General features: G+C 40.0%; 1 protein-coding gene and 1 long non-coding RNA gene across 4 annotated transcripts in view; one reads left to right on the top strand and one right to left on the bottom strand.

Moving 5' to 3' along the window:
* LOC116672388 (cell adhesion molecule 2) overlaps window positions 1–25,675 on the top strand; it is a 179,066-nt gene that overhangs the window by 68,048 nt on the left and 85,343 nt on the right. The gene's annotated exons all lie outside the window — the stretch shown is intronic.
* LOC116672540 (uncharacterized) lies at window positions 1,704–22,156 on the bottom strand. The gene is made up of 3 exons (XR_004327582.1): window positions 22,094–22,156; window positions 7,928–7,932; window positions 1,704–1,715 (listed from the first exon to the last, which is right to left on the bottom strand). It is a non-coding gene; the product is annotated as an uncharacterized LOC116672540 (long non-coding RNA).

The following is a 25,675-nucleotide window of genomic DNA, read 5'->3' as shown; positions in this document are numbered from 1 at the left end:
GATGATGAGAGCTTTGTGCCATGGCACGCTGTCCTGCTGAAAGTAAAGGGAGGGGTCACTGGATATTTCTTTTCTTTCAGGCCATTCTCTGTAAACCCTAGAGATGGTTGTGTGTACAAGCAACCACCAAAAACCATGCCACAAAGTCCCATAAGTCGCCTTTCCTCCCTGTTCTGATGCTTAAACCTCAGCAGATGATCTTCACCATCGCTGTGTTCCAAACCGTTCCCTATTGCTTTGGATGAAAGCGTCCGCTAAATGACAGGTAATGTAACGATGATGGCCACGCCCGCCTCCGTCACACAAACATTGAGCGCATCTTCTGACGCAAGTCACACAACGGTGTGTTTTTTAGTGAGTGTCTTGTTTGGTCGTTCCCTATGTGCAATAGTTCACTACTTAATAAACACTATATGGGGAAGAGTGAGTAAGCGAAGGATGCGTTGAGATGCTGCCATGTGATTGGCTGCTTGGATATTTGCATCAACGAGCAGCAGAACCGGTGTACCCATGTAAAGTGGCTGGTGAGTGTATACTAAAGCCCTGTTTCTGCAGGCATAACAGAAGCTCCACTGCAGTGCTGTCTTTCTTTCTAATTAAGTGTGCTTGTTGCGTTGGGCTCCAAGGCTTGCTTGTCATGAACACCCACTGGAAATGAAACTTGTCATACTTTCTTCAGTGCCACATTCACTTGATGAAATAGAAAAACAGGGTTAACGTAGGTGCAAAGACTAAGACTGAGATCAATCTGTCTGAACTCCCCCCATTATGTGCCAAGTGGGACGCAGAGATTAAATCTGCTGTTGACTCGTGGGTTTATCAGCAGTCACATTGCCCTTGGTGAGGCCACCTGTTGCTCGCAGAAGCCCCGCTTGTGGCCATGTTTGTCTTCCTTGAAAGGATTTTAGTTTTATAATTGAGATCAGAGGGTTGGCATCCTGGCCTTGATGTCCCATTTCAAGGCTATTTCTTAGCACTCCGCTGATCAAATTAAGTTTATGTTCTGTGTGTAAGCATTGCAGCCCTGAACATCATGAGCACTCAGCTTTCAATCTTTGTGCAAATACATAATCAAGTTGTCAAACAAATGAAAATCTGGCAGAAAAAAACATTACATACTAATTTATAATAAAATGACAATGCCCCATCATTTAAGCAGCTATGGGGTTGTCACTTGGTGAAAGTTCTTACAGTTTGTCTTCTATTAAATTTAGATAACTGCATTCAGATGGCTGTAATGTTTGTCTCCACAGTCATTAGATAAAATATCAACACTGACAGAGCTATTTCATCTCAGAAAAACTATCTTGAACAGTTTTTTACCTGATTAAGTTTGTCATATAACCTCACCGACTATAGTCATTCTCAGAAATGATTGTCGTTGATTGGAGTACAACAGTGATATTATTCGGTGGGGCAGACGACAGATATCTGTCATACCTGATTGTGGGAGGCTTATATAAACAAGCCATTATAATCAGGGAGACTGAGCAAACTTTAGATTTGTGTTGAATCTGGATGCTCTGTCTCTATTAAGTGTGCAGTTTGACCTGAAAATCACCAAAAATCATGCTTGGAGGACCCTCAGACAACTCTGCATAACATCTTATGCAATTTAAGGGAGGCAGCTCCTCTACAGCTGAGGTGTAATTGCAGATTTGTATCAACCGAAGTGAAAGAAATATTACTTTAGTTTAGTTGAGCTGCACCATTTTCTTATTGCCATTAAAGCATATAACACTTAATACTGTATGAAAGGGATGAACATTACAGCCTACAAAACAACTCTAAGTGCCTTCTAATTGAACCAATTTGAGCATTGGAGCAATGCAGTGATTACATGCTCATACAAGACAGAGACATTCTTGTAGTTTCTGTCTATTTACAGCATAACATGGTGCAGATTTGTGTACATTTAAGTCATTGGGACTTAATGATGTCTCATGTATTGTGTTTGAAATCAATGGTATCTCTTTACTTCTTTTTTGTTCACAGCATCCCTTTGGTGAAATATTAATTGTAGTTGGCTTACAACCTTTACCACTCAAATGTTATTTATCTCTTAATAGATTGAATTTATCTACAAGTTGTGCACTTGGTCTAAGGAAAAAGCATGTTCAGATGCTTTTGGTCATTTTTTTACAGGTGAAATCATTTTCAGTTTGTAATATGTGGGGAATTTGAGAAAATGAGTGTAATAATGTATTAATTAGTAAAGTAAAATTAGTATTAGGGCTTACACAAATGCTTTGACACTTTGAAGATTTGATTGTTGATGAAACAAGCAAGGCCCAAATCAGAGTTAGAATGCTTTACCCAAACATCCTGAATAGCCCATGAAAAAATACATATAATAATATCACATTATTCATTCATGCATCAACATTCATGATCATGAGTTATTCTCAGGCGGAGCGATGCTTGTGTGTGTGTAGGGGCCTTGGCGCGGCGCTGTCCGTGGTGCTGAAGTCAATAGACAGAAAAACAGTTCACTGAGCCGTCATGTAACTTAATGACCATGTGAGGGTGAGCAACTATCGGCATACAAGATGTTGAAAAAGTCAAGCGTCTGGATTCATTTCAAACTTTGTGAAGATGACCCCCAAAAAATCGAAAGCCAGATATACCCAAGAAAACTTGCATATCACTGACTCGACAACGTTTCAATCAACTGAAAAGTGTAAAGATACACATCGCCTTCATAATGTCAGATTGCCAGTCTCTTGAAACTACATGTGTATATGTATGAATGATTGGATGGGATTATCCAATCCATACTAACTCTGTATTTTCTGTATCTGTGGCTGCCTGCCTGCCAGGCGGACTGACCGACAGCAGAACTAAACTAAAACAGTTTTCATGTCGGCTCCTTGGAAAGAAATCTACAGAAGAGACCTTTATTACGCGCCGGCAAAGGTCCGTAGACCTTATGCGCTTGTTTTCTGGAGCAGTGCCTTTTAATGAGTAGAATTATTTTTTTTGTTTGACTGATAATTCATTAGTTTTTGTGTTTTTTCCCAGTGATGTACTTGATGTACGATGATCTTGTCTTGCTGCTGTCTCTCTCCCTGCTGGACAGATTGCTGGCAGTCCAGTGATGAAGCAGACAGTTTTGAGATGAAATCACTGTCCACAACACCACTTCATGTTTCAAATGTAGTTAACCAACTTTTGCAACAAGACAAGACCAAGGCAGTGAGTTCAGGGTTTAAGGCTCTGCTCTTCTATTATCTGTTTTATCTATATTTTGCCCGTGTCTAAAACACATGCTAGAGACCGCATCTTTCTGTGCCATTTTATATTTGGTGCCACTGGCTGGCAGTTCACGGTTACAATAGCACTAGAGCTGGCAGAGGATCGCTGCAGCTCTTTTCAGACTAGGCAAAGTAGTCATAACTCGAATATTGTGAATTATCCCATTTGCCATGTGTTAAATTATAAGTTGCTTAATGACTTTTGGATCATACGACGGGATGTCACCATCTTTAGCTGAAGAGGTGGAGGGAAATTATGACTGGCTGCTGTAGTTAGTGTGTTCTGTAATGCATCTTTATTTACTTATATAACACTCGAAAAACATATGTCATATAGTTGTTCATGGCCTGACTTTCATTACATTGTTTTAAATGAGACTATTCAAGTAAATGAATATAATAATACAGCTCAAATGCACAAATGATGTATGTCTAAAACTACTTTTGGAGTCCTTATTCAATTATGGCTGAATTGTCAGGGGTTGTGGCAAAATAATACTCCACTGATGTTGAATAATTAGATTAAGACAATAATAGGATTCAATATATTTCTTTGTCCTCTGTGGCAGATATTTTAATAGGAGTTGAGACCCTACCAGGCCATCAGCCAGATGGGTCAGAGCAACCTAGTCTCCAAACAATGTCTTCAGTGAAGCAAATGACCTAATTAGCTTCATAATACAGGACACACAACATGGTGAGTTGCAAATATAAAAAAATCTATTGTGGTTATCTATTAGGTGTAATTATACACGTGTGAAGTTGATCCTTCTGACAAACTCAGACAGTTGTGGATTAAAGGCTCCACAATAAACCTTTTCTATCTCGTTTTCTCATCTATTTGAATGTAAGACTGGTGAAGACGTGATAATCTGCTCAGTTAACATCCATTCTCTTTTGTTAATTGATTTCGAAAAGGAGCCTACTCCATAAATGCTTGTGGAACCCCGTTGGTGGCATGATGGAGTTCTGCTCATCTGGCGACGTAACATGGATCATTTGTTTTAAGATCCAACTGATTAGCTTTTATTTACTGAAAGTCAGTCTGTTTTGACAAGCTGCTCTGCTGATTCAGGAAGTGCAGCGTAACAGGCTCGACACATGGTGGGCGTCGGAAGACAAAGACTCGACAATCGGCTGGTGATGAACGCGGCTCCAGAGTGGGTCGCGGTTCTAGCTGTGCCTGGTTAACAGCTAAACATATGTAGCTGTTGTTTTATTACCTTGCATTAGTAAAGTGCCTCGTGGATTTTAATAGAGGAAAAATGATAATAAATGATACTGTATTCATATGATACTGCACATAAAGCCTAGTCAAATTTAGATTGTGTGGTGACAGGAATTTTCAGAAGTTGAAAGGTGTACTTAACATAACATGCATGTTTACAATGCAGCTATCAGAGCATGAAAATGAATGAGATGGACATTGTGGATGGGCAAATGGCTCAATGATATTACCTTGTATTTTTTATAATATTTGATGGAAGCAGACTGGAAACCTGGGGAGAGAACGAGGAGTCCAGGACCCTCTGTTCTTTGCCCTTTTTTATTGTAATGAATACAGGATATATTCATTTTATGCTTACGTTGCCGCTATATACACACATCCATATAACTGAACTTTTACACAAATGTGTTTTATAGTGGTCTGTTATGTTTTCTGGGATGTAAAGTGGAAAAACTTAAATAAAGTATACCTTTATTATATTATAAATGTAGTACAGTAGAGGAGGCTTGGCCTATGGCTGCGCGATATGGAGAAAATCACATATCATGATATTTTTGACCAAATACCTAGATATTGATACTGCAACAATATTGTGTTGGCTATTGTAGCTTTCACAAAATATTTACACAATGAGATGTTTGATGAATAATCATCAGTAATGTGGATATAATGACTAAGTGGGTAAAGGGAAATAATAGAAGAGTTACAACAGTCCTAGGCTAACCCTAAGCTCAGAACATGACATCCCTTTACTGTAATGCAGTCTTTATAACCAGGAAAAGACAACACTTATGTCATATTACAATATCCAAAATCTAAGACGACATCTAGTCTCATATCACAATATTGATATACTATCGATATATTGCCCAGCTGTAGCTTGGCCTGCTGGGTCCTAATGTCTCCCTTTGAGCTGTACCTGCCATAGACATTGTTCTCAAATTCCTTTTTTGAACAATAACATTTCTACTAGAGCACAGACAAAGGAGTGAACTGATGCAACTTTTTTCCGTATTAGAAAGTGATTTACCATCATGTGTCGACTAAATGAGGTCAGCTGTAATTCAACTGCAGTTATCCAATTATAACACCGGAGGTGCTGCAGTTTGCACCTGCTCTGTAAATCTTGAGAATGCACATAAAAAACGTGTGTGTGTGTGTGTGTGTGTGTGTGTGTGTCTAATAATCCAGCATCACACAATGGCTGTGATGCTGACTGACAGTGGCTATCTATCCCATTTATGAGCACAGGGGATTGTGGGAATTACACATCTTACACTCACCTAACAACCACCCACAGCCTTGTTTGATATTACCTCATGCGGCCTGCTGTTAGTTATGAATGAATTGTGTTTAACTGGGGGAAATGGCGGCTACATTTGGGAAACATTTGAGAGGAGACGTTATTGGGCCTTGCAGGCAACCTGGATGCTCACAGAGTACGTGTCATTTCCCGTGAAGTGGCCATTGTGAGATGGTTTTATTCTGTTCCCGTGGCCCCTTTTGTGGTTTGCCTCTCAATAGCGGCCTTTAATACCAGACTGGCAGCCAGAATCATGCTGCCACAGTTTAGAGATCTTTCTTGTTTTAGGTGCTAAATTCTTCTGGAGTAGAAGAGAAGAACATACAGCAAAAGGTGAAATTATTAAATTACTATTCAGGTTTCATATTTGTCAGGTTTTGTAAGTCAGGCTTTAGTTTAGTTATTTTTTTTAGCTTCATCATTCAAAAAGATGATAAAGAGTACAATAAAAGCGTTGTTCTCTTTCTGGTGCTTGTTACAGACAAGGTGACATGGGGTTCACCTTGTATATCGAAAGCACATGCAAGTCTCACCCATTGCCCAAAGGCATGAATGTAAATGGGAATGATTGTCTGTCTGTTGAAGCGCTCTGATTAACTGTTGAGCTGTCCGGTGTGTTTCCCCGCCTATTGCTCAACGCGTGCTGGGATTGTCTCTGTGAACCTGAATAACAATAAGGGGGTGAATGAATTATTTATTTGAAATCGTTCATTTTCACATCGGATTGAACGCTACGGAGTACTGGAGCGCGTTGTGGGACAAGATGCATCATTCTCGCAGGGAACGACGCCGCTTCCCTTTCAATCCACGTCTGATGCGTCCTCGGTCGGAAACTTAACTTCGGGGATTTTTGTCCTACTTCAGCTGCTGAATAGTGTTCCACGTCAAAAAAAACTGTTAGATTCTTTATTTGTAATCGGGGATTTGTTTCATGTAAACACACAAAATAATGCTACTGACTGTTATTTAAAGATATTAGGGCTGGGGGATATGGAGAAAATCAAATGAGATGTTTGATAACTAGTCATCAGTAATGAGGATATAATAACTAAGTGGGTAAAGGGAAATATTAGAAGAGTTACAACAGTCTAGTAAGATCAGAAAATGACATCACTCTACTGTAATGCAACCTTTAAAACCAGGAAAAGACATTTATGCCATGTTACAATATCCAGAATCGAAGACAATATCTAGTCTCATATCTCCATATCGATATAATATCGCTATATTAACTAGCTCTTTACCTACTGCATTTCTTCATTCAGTATTAGAGGTAATTATCACTGTTTGAGTTGCTAGAACATCAGCATCCTAAAGGTTGTTTTCTTCAAAATGTCCTCAGTTTGGGATAATGCCATTATGTCTTCTGCCAACAGCCATTGCTGTTTTTCTTCCCTTCTTTTGCCCAAAAGTCAAATTGCTATGATTGCCACTCTTATGTCTGTTGAGATTCCACAGTTCTTTGTCAATGTTCTGTTTTTTTCTTTCTTTTTTCATTTCATCCATAGATCATAAGTTGTTTATTTATTTATATATCTTGAAAACGAGATCCATTAGTTTTGGCAGATGCTTGCTCTGGGGCAGCGGCCAAAGCTCAGCTTGATTTTCTGGATTGTCACGCAAGACTTGTGGTTTGTACTTTGTTGTCGGACGAACAAAATTGTTCATTTGGCATGTTGGTGAATGATTAGCTCTCTTCAAAGAGATGTAATTGTTGAACTTGTTTTGGTTGGTTGGGGGGGGGACTCAGGACATTGATTTCTGCCTGGAACTCTGCTTTGGCCTACTTGTTAGTGTGGCTGTTGTACAAAGCCCAGATGTAGCTGTAGTGGTGTTTTAAAGTAGGCTATTCTGGAAGGCTAATGCAGAAAGACGAATTTGGGTTGGATTCCAGGGATGATTGGATGGTATAATCACAAGAAAAACAGCAGGCATATCTTTGAAAGCTCGAGAAAGTGCCATTTGCTTCAGTCGCAGTGCTTTAGTTTATATGTGTCTGTTTTGAGCAGAAGAATCACTTGTGGGAGATTTAAGCCGGCCAGTCAGGAATCCCTCGAGATTTGACAGGTCATGCCCTTCACGCAGTAGCTGTTAATTACGTGTTTAATCGTGTAGGATGTCTTTACTTTCAATCTTAATAACTCACCCTTTCCCCTCAAGCACTTAGCAAACGCAGTAGATTAGCAGTCTTGTTTGAAGGTATATCTCTAAAGGTGACAGCAATGTCATTTTTCACGGGGCATAAAAATTGGCGGAATCAAAATGCATGTGATTTATGAAGTGGAAAGTGAAAGTAGAAACACATCTATTTACTGTCGCTGCGAGTGATCAGATTTAATCCCCACAGGTAGCTAATAAGCTTTTATCGCAGCGAGGTTGGCTCCTTTCTTTGTGTGAGGACGGAGCTGTTAACGAACGCGCTGACAACGCTGTGTTCATTCAACTGTTAAACTTCACTTCAAAGGTTACGGAGCAACAATGCCCAAATGATGCTGGGTTGATTGAGCCTCAAAATGAGGCGACCAATTATGTAATATAAATTCATTGTTTTCACAATATTTCCCCAGTTTCTGAAAAATACAATCTGCTTTCATTAGTTAGGGGCTTTATCTTCTTCACAGTTTAAAGTAAAAAACTAGAATTCGCTTTTACCTCAGAGCGTATGCGTAATTTACAGGGGTGATGGGGGTTACAACCCCGCCGATCCAAGACTGGCCACTAGAACCCACCCCAAAAAACCTATGAGAAGTCCTTTACATAGGTAAAGCCATTTACACCATGAATGGATTTAGAAAAGGCAAAAAAAATATACAATAATACAAAAAATACACCAGAATGCAGTAAATACTGTGTTTGAAGCTCAAAATCTCAGGGACCCCCCCCCCAACACCCCAATGATGAACCCAAAGTCACGCCCATGCCTCAGAGTTAGAACATCCAGAAAATGTGTTGCATTGCTGTGTTCCACCCCCCCCCCCCCCCCACCCAGCATTTCTGGATTGAATGCTGCCTCGTCGTTTGAGCATTTCTTTTCTTAGCTTTGATAGCGTTGAATCGCAGCAAATCTTTTTATCCACGCAGATGTTTTGCAGCAGTCGGTAGTTAGCAGTTCACACAGGCCCGCTCCGGCAGCTGGCGTTACCTTTGAGGACTGGTTCAATCACGGGAGGCTTTCATGTGTCAAAGAATTTGAATAGTGACCTCTTTGACTCGGCGGCACGCTGGAGATGTGTTCTGCAGGTTGCAGCGCTAATCTTGGCTGAAGTCTAAACAGGGATTTATTAGCAATGCTGCCTACATGCATAACAAATTCCCATCTCAGCCACATTTTAAAAGCTTTTGAGTATTCTGGAGGTGTCGGCAAGGATATTTGGAGGTGAGTTTAATTAGAGCACAACTCCCCTCTGCAGTGCTGGCAAAAGAATGCATAATAGCTGGAAGACACAAGAAAAGGGGATTTATAAGCTTGTCATGGTTTTGATTTCTGTACTCTTTACTTTATTTCTTTACCGTCCTAGAGGATGGGTGTAGAAACTAAATAACATACTGTCATGGGCAAGTATTATGGCAGAAATTGATTAACCTTTTTTTAACTTGTAGTATTAGTTAACCTCAGGCACTCAAACTATTTCTTACAAAATATGAAGCACTCTCTTTCTCTTTGTGGCTTGTATGGAAAGACAGTGTTGGAATATGAGCGAAAGCAATTGATTTTTCTTTTCCCCAAAGAATGAGCCTGCCATGAGTCTGCAGCGTGACGACACAAAGGAATGGTAATTGTTGGTCGCGTATATCTTGGCCAAGTGTTCCTCAAACATCACTTCCAAGTAATGGAAATGGGCCAAAGAATAATTCATTATCATGCAGCTGCCAAAGCCTTTGCAACCATGACCTTATACTAATGTATATATATATATATATGTAAATGTATATGTATATGTAAATATTCTATGTAAAGTTTCTAAATCAGAAATTTGACTTTCTTGCAACCAAACTGTCAAAAGAAATGATGTGGATGGTTCCATGCAACGCTCTTCCCAAGTAATATAAATGATCAGTTCACTACTTTCATTGGATTTGGTTGTTTCATTCAATTGTAGAGCATTTGAAAGAGAAAATGGTAAAAGAATGTTGAAAAAAGTGACAAATATGATGGAAAAAGCTTCAAAAACTTGGAAAAAGTGCCAAGAACGTCAAAAAAAGTGGAGAGAAGAAACATTGGGGAAAGCGACAAAAGCATTTTTTTCCAACTTCTAATTTTTCCCAATTTCAATTTTTATCTAAAATGATCATTTTAATCTGTTTGTTCATAATACTTCAATTGTAGTTTAGTTTGTAGTTTGTAATTTAAATTAAATTTAAATTGTAGTGCTGCAAATAGGACTGTCATTCATTGACCAATTACTTGACCACAACAGAAAATAGACCTAAACACAGCAATGGGATTGGGATTGAACGTATTGTTATTGTTGTATTGCTGTTAGTTATCATAAGACCTGAAAGATTGGATGCTGTATTTGCATATCTATTTACTTTGTGCTGGAGTGATTTGGGGAAAGGAGGGGCAGGACCAAAGAAGCTGTTTGCTGCTACCTGGTCCTTCTCAAACAACCCTTTTATATTTTAATTTTTTATTTTTTTTGTTAATTTCTGATTGGTTGTGCGATTGGTTGGTTTATTTATGGTTTTAAAATTTAGTTTTATCTTGTAACCTTTGTTGATTGTTTGAAATAAATAAAAAAAATAATAATAATCAAGCAGACAAACTGACCACCACATAGATAATAAATAATAACAGATCCATACTTGGCGCCTGTGTATCAATACAGTATTGCCAGAGAAAATATTGCATTACTATGCAGTATCTATTCCCCCCCCATATATATCTGTAGACTAACATGGCTTATTTTAAATACTGTAAGTCTTAACAATGATTTGTTTATGGTTTGAGACTTCTTCAAGCCCAAACCAAAAATGCAAACACAAAGCAATATTATTACTGCAGTATTTTTCTGTCTATCTAGTCATATACAGTAGAAATACAGAAATACAAAAGATGTTGTTTAGGATCAAGGTTGTAATAGCCATCTATCTATTCTCCATATCTCAATAAGACTTTGTTGTGTGTCACTGACAGCAGTGACAAAAAATGAAAAAATTCTCCAGTAATTGTTTCAGGTTTATTAAAGTATGTTAAATTAAAAAATGTTAGTGGCAAGACACAGTGCCGTTTAAGATTAAAAATGTAATTCTTCAAATGCTTAAAGCTTACAGAAATAAATTCACCTGCATTGTATTGGTTTGGCATGAGAGCTTTCAGTTATTGATATGTCACAACGGCTCCATTACACTCACATTACATTCTTTTTATAATTTAAGTGAATTGACCTTTTCAAAATAGCTTTTATTTAGTAGGGGTGCATAATTAAAAAAAATGTCACAATTTAAATCAAAATCAATTTTCGATTCAAAAACTATTTGGAGTATGTACATGTAGTTACTTTTCCCATATGATAGTTTAAACACCATTACAAAACTAAACAAAAAATACAGTATTTGTATACAGTACATATGTTTATGTGTAAATCGATTTTTGGAATTCTATGAATCGATTCTGAATCGGTAGAACTTGAATCGATTCATGAATGTGAATCAGTTTTTTTGCACACCCCTATTATTTACCATATGAGGCCTTTATTGTAAGGAAATAGGAAAACAAAATGGTCAAAAGTTGACTGACATTTTTTTTTTTATCCAAAATTAATTGTTTACCTTTATGGAAATTCAAATGAAAATGAAATGGTGCCCAGCAGGCCAGCCCCGTAGTTCTTTAGTGACATTGAGTTCCCCCATGCTTTATTTCACATGGAAGTCCTTTTGAATGGGGATGGAAGCGCTGTTGTCTCCTAGTGAACAGTCCACATGGAAGCAGAGCAGAGGGGTGACCTCTCCTTCTGTCTCTGTCTTGATGTGGCGTTCAGGTGTGAATCAGAGAGCCAGCTGTGACGCCTGATCATGGAAGCTGTCAGCCACAGAACTTTTCAAGGCAGGCCAGGTTCATCGCCAACTGCTTCCGAGCGAGATTGATGCCAGGGCTGCGTTGAAGAATTGCTCTCTGGTGCAGTCATTGGGCACGGAGATTGAGGCTCAGCCTTTGCAGAGCAACGGTGACATGACTCATCAGCGGAGAGTTATATGGAGAGAAGGGAGATGGAAAACACAAGGCCCCTACTCGATCAATCCTGTTTACTGGAAATTCCGAGAGAGCACCAAATAGGAGGATCAGAGTACAGTAAAACAGAAAGCTTGGAGCTGCTTTTTATTCACAGCGCTGCCGTTTGTTCTGCTGTAGATGCTTGTTTTAGTTGTTTTTTTAACTGAATGTTGCTTGGTGGGCTGAGTAGCACAGCATCCCAGTGGTTCACAAACTAACCAGCAAAAAAATAATGGCTCACACAAACAACAACAAAGCCCAAATTCCCAATGCATTTCACTTCTTTGTCCAACGAGGGTTGATTGGAAACCCTGGTTAGATTCCATAGATGGTGGAAAACAAGCAACAGGGGCTTCAAAAGATGCCTTTCAGCAGAAATTTGGCAGTTTAGCTGAAACGGGATTCTGAGTACACAGTTGCTGTCCCCAACAGGCTTGTTTAACAGTGCATGGTAGCGGATACAGTGGAGGGCTGCACTGTGCCACAGAAATGTGAAATGCTCTGCTAATATTTGGTTATGGTGCATCCATAATGTGGCTCTTGATAAGAGGCTTCTGCATTGTCATTCCCAGACTGATAAAGAGTTTGTGGTGTGACTTTTATTCAATAACAATCTTTCATAAAAGATAAAAGTGTTGTCATTGTGTAGTGACACAGTTTAAAAAAATGGCATATACCAATATTTCTTGCTTCATTTATTTCCTTTTTCCTGGTCTATCATTCGTTACTTTCATCCCCTCATGGTTTTTATATAACTTTACAAAAGTACCTTGTGCCAGATGATTTTTTTGAAGTATAGATGGGCTCTCCAGACAATAATTTTACCGGAACGATTAGCTCTCTAAACAAATTCCTCCACCTGTTCCCACCGAGGAGGACTGAAGGTCATCCATCTGTCTGGCTCCATTTTTCCTGCACTTTGTTGTTGAGTTGCTTTTCCAATATGTGAGGAGAGTCATTCCGTTCAATACACCGCCTGCCCCGGCACTTCTGCTCGGCGCAGTGATAAATCACAACACAGAAACAGAACTTTATTTGCATTCAGCTTCCATCCACTTTTGAAGCCGCAGATTTGGAAATTGAATTTTTTCCCTCTTCCCAGTGCTCTCTTTCTCTCCTCAGTAAGAGACTATGATCTCAGAGCCCTGAGCTATCTACCTTGTTTTTCCGGGGAAACTCTATTCAGCTTAAATCTGTTAAAGTACGGTGAATATTTGCATACCCATATAAAATGCCACTTGCAGGTGACGATGTTCTGGGCTCAATAGCAGGAAATCAGATTTGGTGCAGTGGTCTTTCAATCGAGCAAAAACATTAGAAAGCGTGTGGTCATTTATGTCACCATAAGTTATGGTGATTACGGGCAGAGGAGAGAGCGGCCGAGGCAGGCCCAGAGGATGCAACCCGCCACCAGATTTTGGAAGATAAACAGCGGGGCATGTGGCAGGATGTTGACTGGCTCCCTCCTGGCTTTGCGGGCTGCAAAGGGAATCTATCACGTCGAAGAGGCCATAGCCTCCAGCACGCTCCAGATTGCTCCCTCTGCATAAGTACTCTCTCTCTCACATGCACACGCACACACACACACACACACACACACACACAGCTCAAGGGCTGGCCCCTTCCACTTGACCGCTCTCTGTGGCAGAGAGGGTATATACTCCCCGTGACAGTGGCACTCTGTTGTCCTCCTGGAGACGGAGCTCAGCCCCTCCAACCTGCCTGGCTGCCGAGAGCTGGCCCACGCCCATCCTTCTTCGCTGTGCCTTTCATGTCCTACACGTAGAGTTGAAAAGCTGGGCTGATCCTGGAACGACACCTTCCATCCAGCCTCTCACCGGAGGATTTTTTTCTCCATGCGCTAGTTCTGAATGAATTAGAAGTCATTTTGTATTCATCTGCGAGTCAACAGTGGTGCCGGTGTAGAGCCAGGCTAATCTGCTTTGCTGCTGCTGGTTTGAAAATGACTGACAGAGACAGTGTTGGTAAAGTCTCAACAGATTCCAATCTCAGGCCACTGGTTCAGGTGAAGATGCCAAGATATGGTTTTTCCTGGATTGCATTTCAATGTGATCCACCCTTTGGAAAAAGAAAAGCACTGTAATCTTTCAATATTTTTCAAAGAATTCAACCTTGGTTGTCTTGTTTTATTTAATCAAAGTTGCATCAGGATTCATACTAATGAAATGGCCTTCATTTCTAGAATGTCATATTATCTAATGTTGAATACATACAGTATAATAATTATTAAATGAGCGCAAGTGAATAATTTAACATAATGAACATATTAACATATGATAGGCTATATTATAGTTGTAAAATACATAAAGCTTTAACAATACTTATGATGTTTATTAAAAAAGTGTGGATATGAACTTGTGCAGTGACACATCTGAATTTCAGTTTTTACTCTATATTGTGTTATTTGTAAGCCGCATATAAAACTGAAGGGATTGTCCCTGTTCTCCAGAGATGTCAAGCTTTTAAAACCGCACACGGCTGTGGCACGCTGCACTCTAACTGTTGCTGCATGAATTTACATTACATCACCATAATCAAGGACAGAAAGTTTACTGCAACATTTTTATTTTATTTTACACGTATAAATATATTACGTATATGTATGAAAACATAATATATTGTATATACAGTATGAAGAAAACTACAGTAGGCCATATGCCAATGTTGTTTATATATACAGTGTGTATATGTACATATATACGTATATATAAAACATAATATATTGTATTTACAGTATATAGAACATTACTGTAGGCCATATGCCAAAACCATTTGCACAGAGCAAGCTGATCCAGTTTTAAAATGAAATCAAGGAACATTTAGAATAGATAAAAATGTGTGATTAATTGTGAGTTAACAACTGATTAATTGCGATTAAATATTTTAATCAAGCACTAATTTTTTTATATCATTTCCACCGCACTGCTGAAAAGCTAGCGGCCAATCTGCGTTATGACATTATTAACGTCATTTGGAAATGAGAAAATGACTTTGTCAATTTTCATCCTTAATTCACACAGAAAAAGGCTTCACCATGTTGTTATTTCATATACAGTGGACTATTTACTCAATGACCAGAACATTTCTATATCATTATATACAGCGTTATCGAGATATGAAATGACCTATATCGGGATAAGAGGTGTTGTCTGGTAAATGAATATTTGTTTTTTTAGAACAATATTTATTTTACAATTACTTTTGTGATTCAGACAACAGAGTTGCTGTGAGCAAGCCTGCAGCTGGTCCTGTTCAGTGTAGGTACCACTGGAAAGGTTTTGGATACGACCCCACCAGTAGTACTGGTTAGAGGATTTCCTTAGAGCTAAAGTAACTAAGTCCTTACCATCACCACCTTCACAGACATGGTTTGATGGACTGCTGGCCTTAGCGCCTTTAAATACATGAAGCATGCCGTGATTAGATCTTGAGTGTAGGCATTATGTGAAGAATTGATTTGATTCTTTGAATAATAATTCTAGCTCTCTTTAATATAGTCAATACAGTGGGCAATAAGGAGTAGCATGCAGGATTACATTAGAGGTCTTTCGACATTTCGCTGGCTCCCAGATTGCTCCGGGTGCAGACATCCCTCCTTGCGAGGCCTAATGAAGCATCGTGCACTCCTGTGGCAGTCTACTTAATCACCCCACCATGGCTGCATTGTTTGAGGAGTAAAACCTGTGTTGGGAGGTTGGAGGTGTGAGCCCGACTTCCCATGGAGTTCACCGAGTCGACATAAGGTGCCATCTGTTTAGGGGTTTAGTCCAAGTCAGTTTATTTCTCTCCGTGTTTTTAGACTTAGTTTGATTGTGGATGCTGCTCTGAATTATCTTGGTAGTCTCAAATCAGTGCAGTTGTAACATCTGTAAAACACATGTCTTTGTCCTCGGAATGCCTAGATATATAACTTATCACCGGAGCATTGATAGCATTGACTGTGAGTGTGTGTGTGTTTGTTTTGCTAGATCTTAGTGAGTGTGTGTGTGTGTGTGTGTGTGTTTGTTTTGCTAGATCTTAGTGTGTATGTGTTTGTGTGTGTGTGTGTGTGTGTGTGTGCTTGTTTTGCTAGATCTTAGTGCTGCCTTCGACACCATTGACCATACCATCCTGTTACAGAGACTGGAACATTTAGTTGGCATTAAATGAATCACACTACGCGGGTTTAAGTCCTATTTTCCGATCAATCTTAATTTGTTAATGTTAATGATAAAAACTCCAAGTACGCTAAAGGTTGCCATGGCGTTCCACAAGGTTCAGTGCTTGGACCATATATATGCTTCCTCGAGGCGATATTATTAGGAAACACTCAATGAACTTCCATTGTTATGCAGTTGACACCCAATTATATCTAGCAATCAAGCCAGGCGAAACCAGTCAGTAGCTAAACTTCAAGCATGCATAATATAAAGCTGGATGGTGTTGCCCTGGCCTCTAGCACTACTGTCAGAAATCTAGGAGGTATATTTGATCAGGATATATCCTTTAACGCCCATCTAAAACAAACCTCAAGAACAGCCTTTTTTCATCTTCATAACATTACCAAAATTAGGAACATCCTGTCTCAGAACCATGCTGATAAACTAGTCCATGCATTTGTTACTTACAGGCTGGACGACTGGAATTCTTTATTATCAGGATGCTCAAATAAGTCCCTTAAGACTCTCCAGCTGATCCAGAATGCTGCAGAGCATGTTCTGACAAGAACTATGAAAAGAGATCATATTTCTCCTGTATTAACTTTTCTGAATTGGCTTCCTGTAAAATCCAGGGTTGAATTTAAAATCCTTCTCCTGACCTACAAAGCTCTAAATAATCAAGCACAGTCTTATCTTGAAGAGCTCTTAGTGCCTTATTGTCTGCGCTCCCAGAGTTTCAAAGTTACTTGTGGTTCCTAGAGTCTCTAAAAGTAGAATGGGAGCCAGAGCCTTCAGCTATCAGGCTCCTCAACTGTGGAACCAACTTCTGGTCTGGGTCCGGGGGGCCAGAGACCGTCTCTACATTTAAGACTAAACTTAAAACTCTCCTCTTTGATAAAGCTTTAGTTAGGGAGTGATGAGTCGCATCGCTTGCCTTGACCGGTGAGGCAGGGTCTATAGCAACAGACATGGCCCCCCTTCTCTTCTCTGCTTCTCTTCATAGTCGTCAGATTAATTTACAATATAATCAATAATTTAATAAAACTAGAGAGAGGGAGGGCAGTACAGCCCGATCAGGCTCCTCTCTTTACCCTGTCTCTCTTAGTTCTGCTGTAATGGTTTCAGACTGCCGGGGGACTTCCTTTGACACACTGAGGTCCTCTCTCCTTTATCTCTCCACATCCCAGAAATGCCTGTTACTAACCTAGCTCTGGGGAGCCATTCCCCGAGTACTTATGTTCTTTTTCCCCAGCATGTTTCCTTGGATCGGGGAGGCTTCAAAATCCTAGTAGCAGCTGTCGCTGTGGTCCTGCTACACGTCCTGCGCTGCCCTGTTACACCCTGCTATGCTCTGCTCTGCCTTGAAATGCCGTGCAGTGCTCTGCTACGCCATGGACTACTACAAACTATTTCTTGTCAGTGTTCCATTATCTTTTACTGTGACTGTTATTGCCACTCTTCATTCAACCCCAACCGGCCGTCAGACTCCACCTACAAAGAGCCTGTTTTTTTCCTAAAAGGGAGTTTTTCCTCGCCATTGTCGCACTTGTTGCTTGCTCTGGAGGGAACTACTAGAACTGTTGGGTCCTTTTGAATTATATAGTGGTCTAGACCTACTCTATCTGTAAATTATAGAGCGGTCTGGACCTTCTCTATCTGTATATATATATATATATATATATATATATATTATATATATATATATATATATATATACATATGTATATACTGTATGTACTGTATATAATATATTATATATAAATAACTTTCGATTTCTCTGCTGCTCCCCTTCGGACATGAATGATTTGGAAAATTGGAAAACTGCAACCGTACTTATTTACAATACTACTAAGTAAAATAACCGTTTAATTTTCAGTATTTTCAATATTTAATAATAATAATAATAATAATAATAATAATATATTTGATATAGCACCTTTTACAAACAGAGTTCTAAAGTGCTTCACACAAAAGACATTTGTTAAAATACAGTAGGATCCATAACAGAAAATAAACAAGAAATTGAAAGACCAAAAACCCCAAATTACAAACCATGGGACAAAAGCGAGTTGAAGTGTGTCTTCAGCTGCTTTCTGAAAGCATCAACAGAGACTGCAGACCATTAGGTAATAGGAAGGGCCTTCCACAGAGTCAGAGCCACCACTTCAAAAGAAAGGTCACCTTTAGTTTTCAAACGAGTGCGTGGGACCACCTGTAGTCCCTGGTCAGAAGACCTGAGGTACAGGGTGCAGTACCTGAGCAGGTCACAGATATAAACAGGTGCCTGGCCATGCGATGCTTTATGGCTGCAGTGCTAGTCGCAGCACTGTTTGGATGATATTTGCAGCACAGAAACAGACAAGAAGGACTTTTGTTGATGGCAACCACTGTAGGTTGGATCTGCTCACTTGTCACAGTTTGCCACACTGGAAGCCAACAGTACACGTCCAGGGAAAAGTTTGACATCTCCTTTGTCTCTGAAAATGCTGTAGCCCTGACAGCGCTGAGCGGCGCCTGGCTATTCTTCTTTATGATTATAGAGTCAGCAAGTGCTTCACCAGATGTCATCACACTGTTCTGTTTATGTTGGCGTGTTGAGGGGTGAAACATTGTTATAGAAATGCATTACCACCTTCATTAAACTGAGACCAATCGCAGGCAGGATTATGTAAATGAACCCTGATATGAGAATCTGTATGCCCAGGACAGAGAGCCAGCGGTGCCAAGAAGAGCTGGCTGGGAAGCTCTCACTCTGAGCCAAAAGTCTCTGGCTCCAGTAGTGGCGAGCATGTGTCGGTCTCGATGTTGGAGTTACTTTGCATTTTTGCTTCTGACAGTCTTCATCATCTGTTTGGAAATCGCGGAGGTAATTGGGGAATATGTCAGCACAGACATACAAAGGTAGTCATTAGCTCTTCCTAGAAAAAGCTTTTTTTTCATTGTTCTATAAATTCAGTGTAATGGTCCATGTTTTAAGAACAATCACAATGCAAATCAATCAAGTAATGACCTTAGCCATCTGTGCATCTTCCTGTTCTTTTATTGCATTAGGCTGGCTGGTTACAGTCTGGCATGCACACATGGACGCTTACATAAAGACAAAGAGAGGGAGGGTGACATCCAGTCATTAGCAGCATATTTTTTCGAGGAATTGCTTCTGTTCTGTTGCTGGAACTGTTGCAGTTAATCGACACTGCTTGTTATTTCACAAACCTCTATGATAGGCCGGCCGCATATTCCCTTGAAACAAAAGGGATCAATTAAGCACATACTTTTTAGATGTGGCAGTGGAAGACAATTGAAACTGTCTTAATCAGCATTTTACAATAGCATCAAGTGGTCTGCATACTGTCAGCTCAGGGAAAGAGCAGTGCCTGAGCATTAGCTCCAAGAGTCTGCTCACAGACAATCACACACAATAAAGAAGCATCTTCCCAAGCGGGCACCACCAGGTACATTTTTTAATATTCTTGCCAAAAGGAAGAACCTTCAAAAGGAGCATCAGCATCTCTGTGTGTGTGGCTGCCCAGGGAAGTAAAGCTCCACAGGGCTGAAGGTAATGGCCATATTGCCTGCAGCTCTACCAGGGGAGGGATGAGTGTTGCCGGAGGCCACTGTCAGGAGAGGAGAGGAGGGCTGAGTGCAGTACTTGTCACGGCTCCTGTATAAGAACCACTTTGAGATCACTACCCCAACAGAGAGCTTTTCTAAGTATTGGCAGAGAGAAAAAATCCCGCTGACATTAAGTGATGCTGCAACAAAGCTCTAATGCCTTCCCCATGAAATGATGATTAGATGACAGCAGCTGGAGCCATGCTCCGGTTTAAAAATTAGAACCATATCAATTATTCAGAGAGTCACCTGGCTTCTTTGCTCCATACTTCCAGGCCCTGAGATTCTGTGACGCTCCTTTTTAAATCTCTGGGGACGTTGGTGTGGCAGAGGCATCTTGTCTGGATGGCTGTGTAAAACAAGAACAACATTAACTTTGACTGATGTCCCGCATATCAATAATTAAACTGAACATCATCCCTTGGGCTAGATATATATCAGAAAAGAGTCAGACTATGCGCCTGTGGAACCGCATGCAATAATGCCCTTGGCTGTTAGCACTTTGACACGGAGCTACAGATCACAGTGTGCAGACCCCATGGCACCCCAGACCACCACTGGGCAGTGGACATTATTACAGAAAGGACTGCGGTTCTGATGTGATATCGAGTTTACCCTGAGGACGCGCTGCATAGACAGAAGAGCTATTTTTCTTTTATGGTCAGTCTTTCACTGATATATTGTACATAATTCAAAATGAGTGGAAATGTGTGGCTTTCTTTAATAGCCTTTTGCATCGCACAGAGCAGACAGTTGGTTTACTAATGTCTTTTTAAGTGTGCGGGCTCTTTTGTTTTCTTTGATATCAAGTTGTGTGTTTGCAGGATTGTGATGAAAGCCAAAATATATCACGGCAGATCTCCCCCCATGGTAATGACAGCATGCGCTATGTCCAATATATTTAAGTTGTTTGCAGGTAGTATTTACAGTTTGTCCTCCCTAGCTGGGGATAAACACCTTGCCTATAGCATTAGTGGAGGAGAGAAAAGGGTTTTTGATGGACGCATCACTGCGAGCGACTGCCTGAGCTCTCTGTGAGGGATTATACAGAAGTTAGTGTAAGAGGTGCTTCTCTATTCAGCTAAGCACTTATGAGACCAGTCAAATATTGTAAGATATTATTTGTACATTTCAAAAGCAGTGACTTTGGTAAAGTTGCCAGAGCTGTTCCTTTTCGTTTTTGCATTGCTGAACCACTAGTTTTCGTGGCATTAATAGAAATGGCCAAGGTTTCTACCATTTTGAGATATCTCGTCACTTGCATGTATTCAGTTAATAGAGGCGTTTAGCATTGAGAATGACAGCTGAATCTCAGGTCAAAGCGAAGAAGGAAGGGAAGCTGTGAATTTGCCGCAGCTGAACGCCGTTCCTCGATGCCAACATATTGGACAGCTAGGGTTGCTCTTTCTGGAAGTCTCCTGGGCCCCTCCGGGAGCAGAACCATGATCAGATTTCTAAGGCAACAGCTGCCATCCCGCTTTCCTCAAGCTACTTCGCTGTGGGGAGATTTGTTAGTTATTCATCCTCATCACTGATAATCTGATAGCCATTTTTGACCGAGCAGGATAATGATGACAATTCTTAAGAGTGTCAGCTTATCCCCGACTGCTTCAGTAGACCAGTTAATTTAAGAGTGTGGCTTACTACACTCACACAATAGACCGACGCATTGTGTGTGTGTGTGTGTGTGTGTGTGTGTGTGTGTGTGTGTGTGTGTGTGTGTGTGTGTGGTGTGTGTGTGTGTGTGTGTGTGTGTGTCCCTCCCCGTATGGATATTCTTGACTCAACTGGAGGATTTGAGTATAGGGAGGTGTTCTAGTGAGGCCACACGCCGTAGCCGACCTGATGCACATTGATCTGTCTGCACAGGTTCATTGACTGTACGGTCTGCGGTTTTTCAAATATCCACAACGTGTTGTAGATTTGGTAGAACTGGGTGGTATTGTGTAGCAATCAATCAATCCATTTCATGATTTGTCTGTTACGGGGATTCAGACATTTTCCATCAACTTTAGGACAACTTGCTGAAGCAAGGCTTGTCAAATCACTACTTCTAAACCTTTCTGTTTTAGTTTTTCCTTCAGAGCTGCAATTATTAGTTGATTAGTTGTCAATTCTAAATTAATCAACTAGTTGGATAATCAAATTTCTTTGAGTCATTTTGCTAGAAAAAAAGTCAAAATTCTCTGATTCCAGCTTGTTAAATGTGTATATTGTCTAGTTCCTTCTCTCCTCTGTAACAGTGACGTGAACATCTTTGAGTTGTGGACAAAACAAGACATTTGAGGACTTCATATTGAGCTTTGGGAAACACTAATTGACATTTCTTGACATTTTACAGACTAAAAAACTACTCGGTTAATGGAGAAAATAAGCAATCAATTACTTGACAAACACCAACTGTTGGTTGCAGCCCTACTTACTTTTCTAAATGTGTGTTTCTCCTCTAACAGTCTTTATTGTATTTTATTTAATTCTGTTTCCCTCAGTTTTGTTGTGTGGCTGCCGTTGCAAGTGTATCATGACATTATTACTAGTAGTACCGCGAGTATTGGTTGGCAGTGGTGGAGAATAACTCATACATTTATTTATTTATTTACGAAATTGCACTGCACGGGTACAATTTTGAGACATTTGTTTTACTATGCCACCTTGTCCACTATGATTTAGAGACAAAAATGTTGCAATAACGTTTATTTGTCAGCTAAATATTAGCGTTTTTGCAGTTTGTACACACAAAACATATCATCACCTTGTAAATTATGCATTTCTATTCATTACAGTAGCCAAGTAGTTAACGTGTGCCTCAACTTAGTTATAATCAGCTAATAATATAATGATCTAATAATATTACATTCCAATGGTTGAGAACAACAGACATGAGTAAAATATCTCAATATGCTTATGTCCACTTGTGGTTAAAGAAGTCATGTTAGTAGAGGGATTTCACCAATCCCTACAGGAAACACTGCTGGGCTGAGCAGCAGGAGGCCTGGGTGTTGGGCCACACTGGCCCTGCCATAGAAGTTGTCTGAGTGGAGAGCAGGAGAAGTTGTTGCAGTGAGTCAACGCTGTGAGTCCTGGGAAGCCAAGGCTCGATAGTTCCAGAGAAAGAGAACGTTCGTGCTGAGCCGATGATACAGTCTACTGGAACTCCAGTGATTCTTTTTGTGCCTCTGTCTTCTGCCCATGCTTCCTTGCCAAAATTGGATACCGTCCTTCTGTCATGAGCCATTGGTTCTTTTCACAGATTTTAAACCTGTTTAATCTGGCTCCTTCTTGTGTGCCGCTTGTAGAAACAGAATGATTTGTTACTATTCATGAAAGAACATTGGCTTGCCTAAGCAATACTGTAGCTTTACCCCAAGTTGTAAATGTAATTGTAAATTATTTTTTTTAAACAGGTCTTAAACCAGGCTTTTTAGCTGCCTTGACCCTTCTTACACACACTGACACTCACAAGCTCTGGTGTTTCCCCAGTCCAGTAGCCTACCTACAGCATAGCTGAGAGACTCATTAGTTCTCTTTTTCGCTGTGGATCCCGGCCCACACGCTTCTGCTATAGTAGCTCTGTCAGGCCAAGCTGCTGGTGTCAGAAATAATGGTACTGTAGGTGTATGGTTAAGAAAAGTGCGATGAGTGCACTTTATTTCTCTCCAAAAGAGGAATAATGAAGTACATGGTCTGCATTCCCCATGGGAGGTGTACGTTTGCGTGCACACCTGACAGTCATTGATGCACATTCCTTTCTCAGGAGCAGGGAACATGATTTATTTGCTCTGCTATTTTTGTCTGACCTAATTGGACATTATTTGCATCACATCAATGACACGGGTAAATGTGCCCAAGGAATATCAAAGTTAAATTTTATGCCCCAAAGGCTGGAAATATAGACACACAGGCTTTACAGTAGAGTATGAAATACTTTATGCTTGCTGTCCTTGGTCAGCCTGATATTTCCAAACTCTGTCAGCTCAACCCTGAGCACAGAATCATGAATTAACTGTAAGACAACCCAGAGAGACAGAGAAATATTGGGAACAATTCAGTCTCATCTTTACACCTTTATTCAGCTAGATTACTCGGTCGTATAGGACCCTAACTGTGACCGCATGTGGCCAGATAAACTGATGTCCCGTCACCTGTGTCAACAAATCATTATTTAATTCTTCAGATGTTGCTCTAACCTTCACTTTTAGTTCACGTAAAATGTTGTTTGAGCTGCAATCTGCAGCCCAATATTGGCTGCCCTGTAAAACCAGAGCAATATCTCCTCGTTGGTTCCTCTTATTACAGATGTGTCAATAATGGGGTCCAGATACGGGAGCTATTGGTATTATAGGCCGGTATAAACTGTGGCCTTGTAAATCATGCTTAACTTCATCAGGTATATCGTATAACAGGGCCGGGTATTGTTATCAGAAGTGTTACCAAAAACTGTTACCAATACTAGAGACGGACGTTGAACAAGGAAGCATTACAAGATCTAGGTAGAAGCATGCTGCATGCTTATTGGCTCACTGGCGCTGAAGGGAATTCACGCCTTAGGTATTTAAATTTGGTATTGAATGATGAGAAGTTTTTCAATACTCAATACTTTAGAGGAAAATCAGTCGGGGCCTAAAAAGTATTGAGTTGCGTACCCAGCCCCGTCTATGAACAGCCCGTCCTGCCAATGTGATTGAGCTCCACTTTCAATACCAAACCGTTATAAATGATATTACGCCAAAAAAATATGATTTGACAGAGAGATTTTCATGATCAAAGAATTTCTGTTGTCGTAATTTGAGTGTTTGTACATGCAGTAGCTTAAATTGTCCCACAGGTGTTTTTAGCCTCATTAACAGCTGAGAGCAGAATAAAGAATTCCCAATGGATACACCATAGGCCTTTGTTCACCATTTGGCAAAATGTACTGTATAAGCCTGTCTTAAGCTCCAAATCATGGGTGCTTACGAAGTGAGATTTCAACAAGGAGAATGTTGCTATCTCAGTATGTGAGATTAGATTCAGCTCAAACCACTCGCTCAACACAGAAAAATGCTTCATTTGATAATTTTTTACAACCAGATTTATGACCAGATTGGATGAGTAACATTATTTTACAGTTTCTGTTACACATTATTTCTTGTGGGTGGCTAGGTTAGTTAAAACCCCATTAATCATTTTATACTAACACTGATTCGAATGACTTGTGTAATGTGAAGGGGATCGCTGTTCAACTCACAGAGAGTTATCCCCATACCTCTTCTTTTAGCTCACTCCTTTGGTTTTACAGCACATTTGCTGAATGGTTCAATCTCATCACTCATATTTATTATATTTATATATTCACTCGTATTCCAGCAGCAGCAGACATCTTGATTCAGCAAGCAAAGTCTTTGCCCATTCCGTCGTAAAGCAGCCACCAAAAGTGTTGAGGTAGTCACAGAGATTAGCGAGTTTAATCATTCTTGTTCCATAACATTATAAATACACATTCTATAAAAAAGGACTCACAACATAAAATGGTAGGTAGCTTCTTGTCATCTACATCTACAAATACAACAGTTAAGGTCGTAGTTTTAGCTGACTCACTCGAACAACTTCTGGCCTAAAGGGAAGTGTTCATTTTACTTTCATTGCAACTGCAAATAATTCATATACTGTTGCTCTGTAATCTCAGCTCCCTTTAAAATTCTCATAACAATCATTCTGTATACTCAGCCTAGGATAAGAATAATCATATTAATGATATCTGTTTATTACGACTAAATGTATATTTCCCTTAGTTTTATACTTGAGAAAAAACTGCTAAAAAAAGACTCTGTGGGATGGCCAAGTAAGAGATGCCATCCTCCGGCCCTCTTTTACTGATGTTACGCTGTCAGGGCCACAACACCTCCAGAGGGTTCAGCGGTAAAT

Source organism: Etheostoma spectabile, chromosome 3 (genome assembly GCF_008692095.1).
Source record: "Etheostoma spectabile isolate EspeVRDwgs_2016 chromosome 3, UIUC_Espe_1.0, whole genome shotgun sequence".
Lineage (NCBI taxonomy): Eukaryota > Metazoa > Chordata > Actinopteri > Perciformes > Percidae > Etheostoma > Etheostoma spectabile.
Note: the sequence above shows the minus strand (reverse complement) of the source record. Positions and strands in the feature narration are given on the sequence as shown.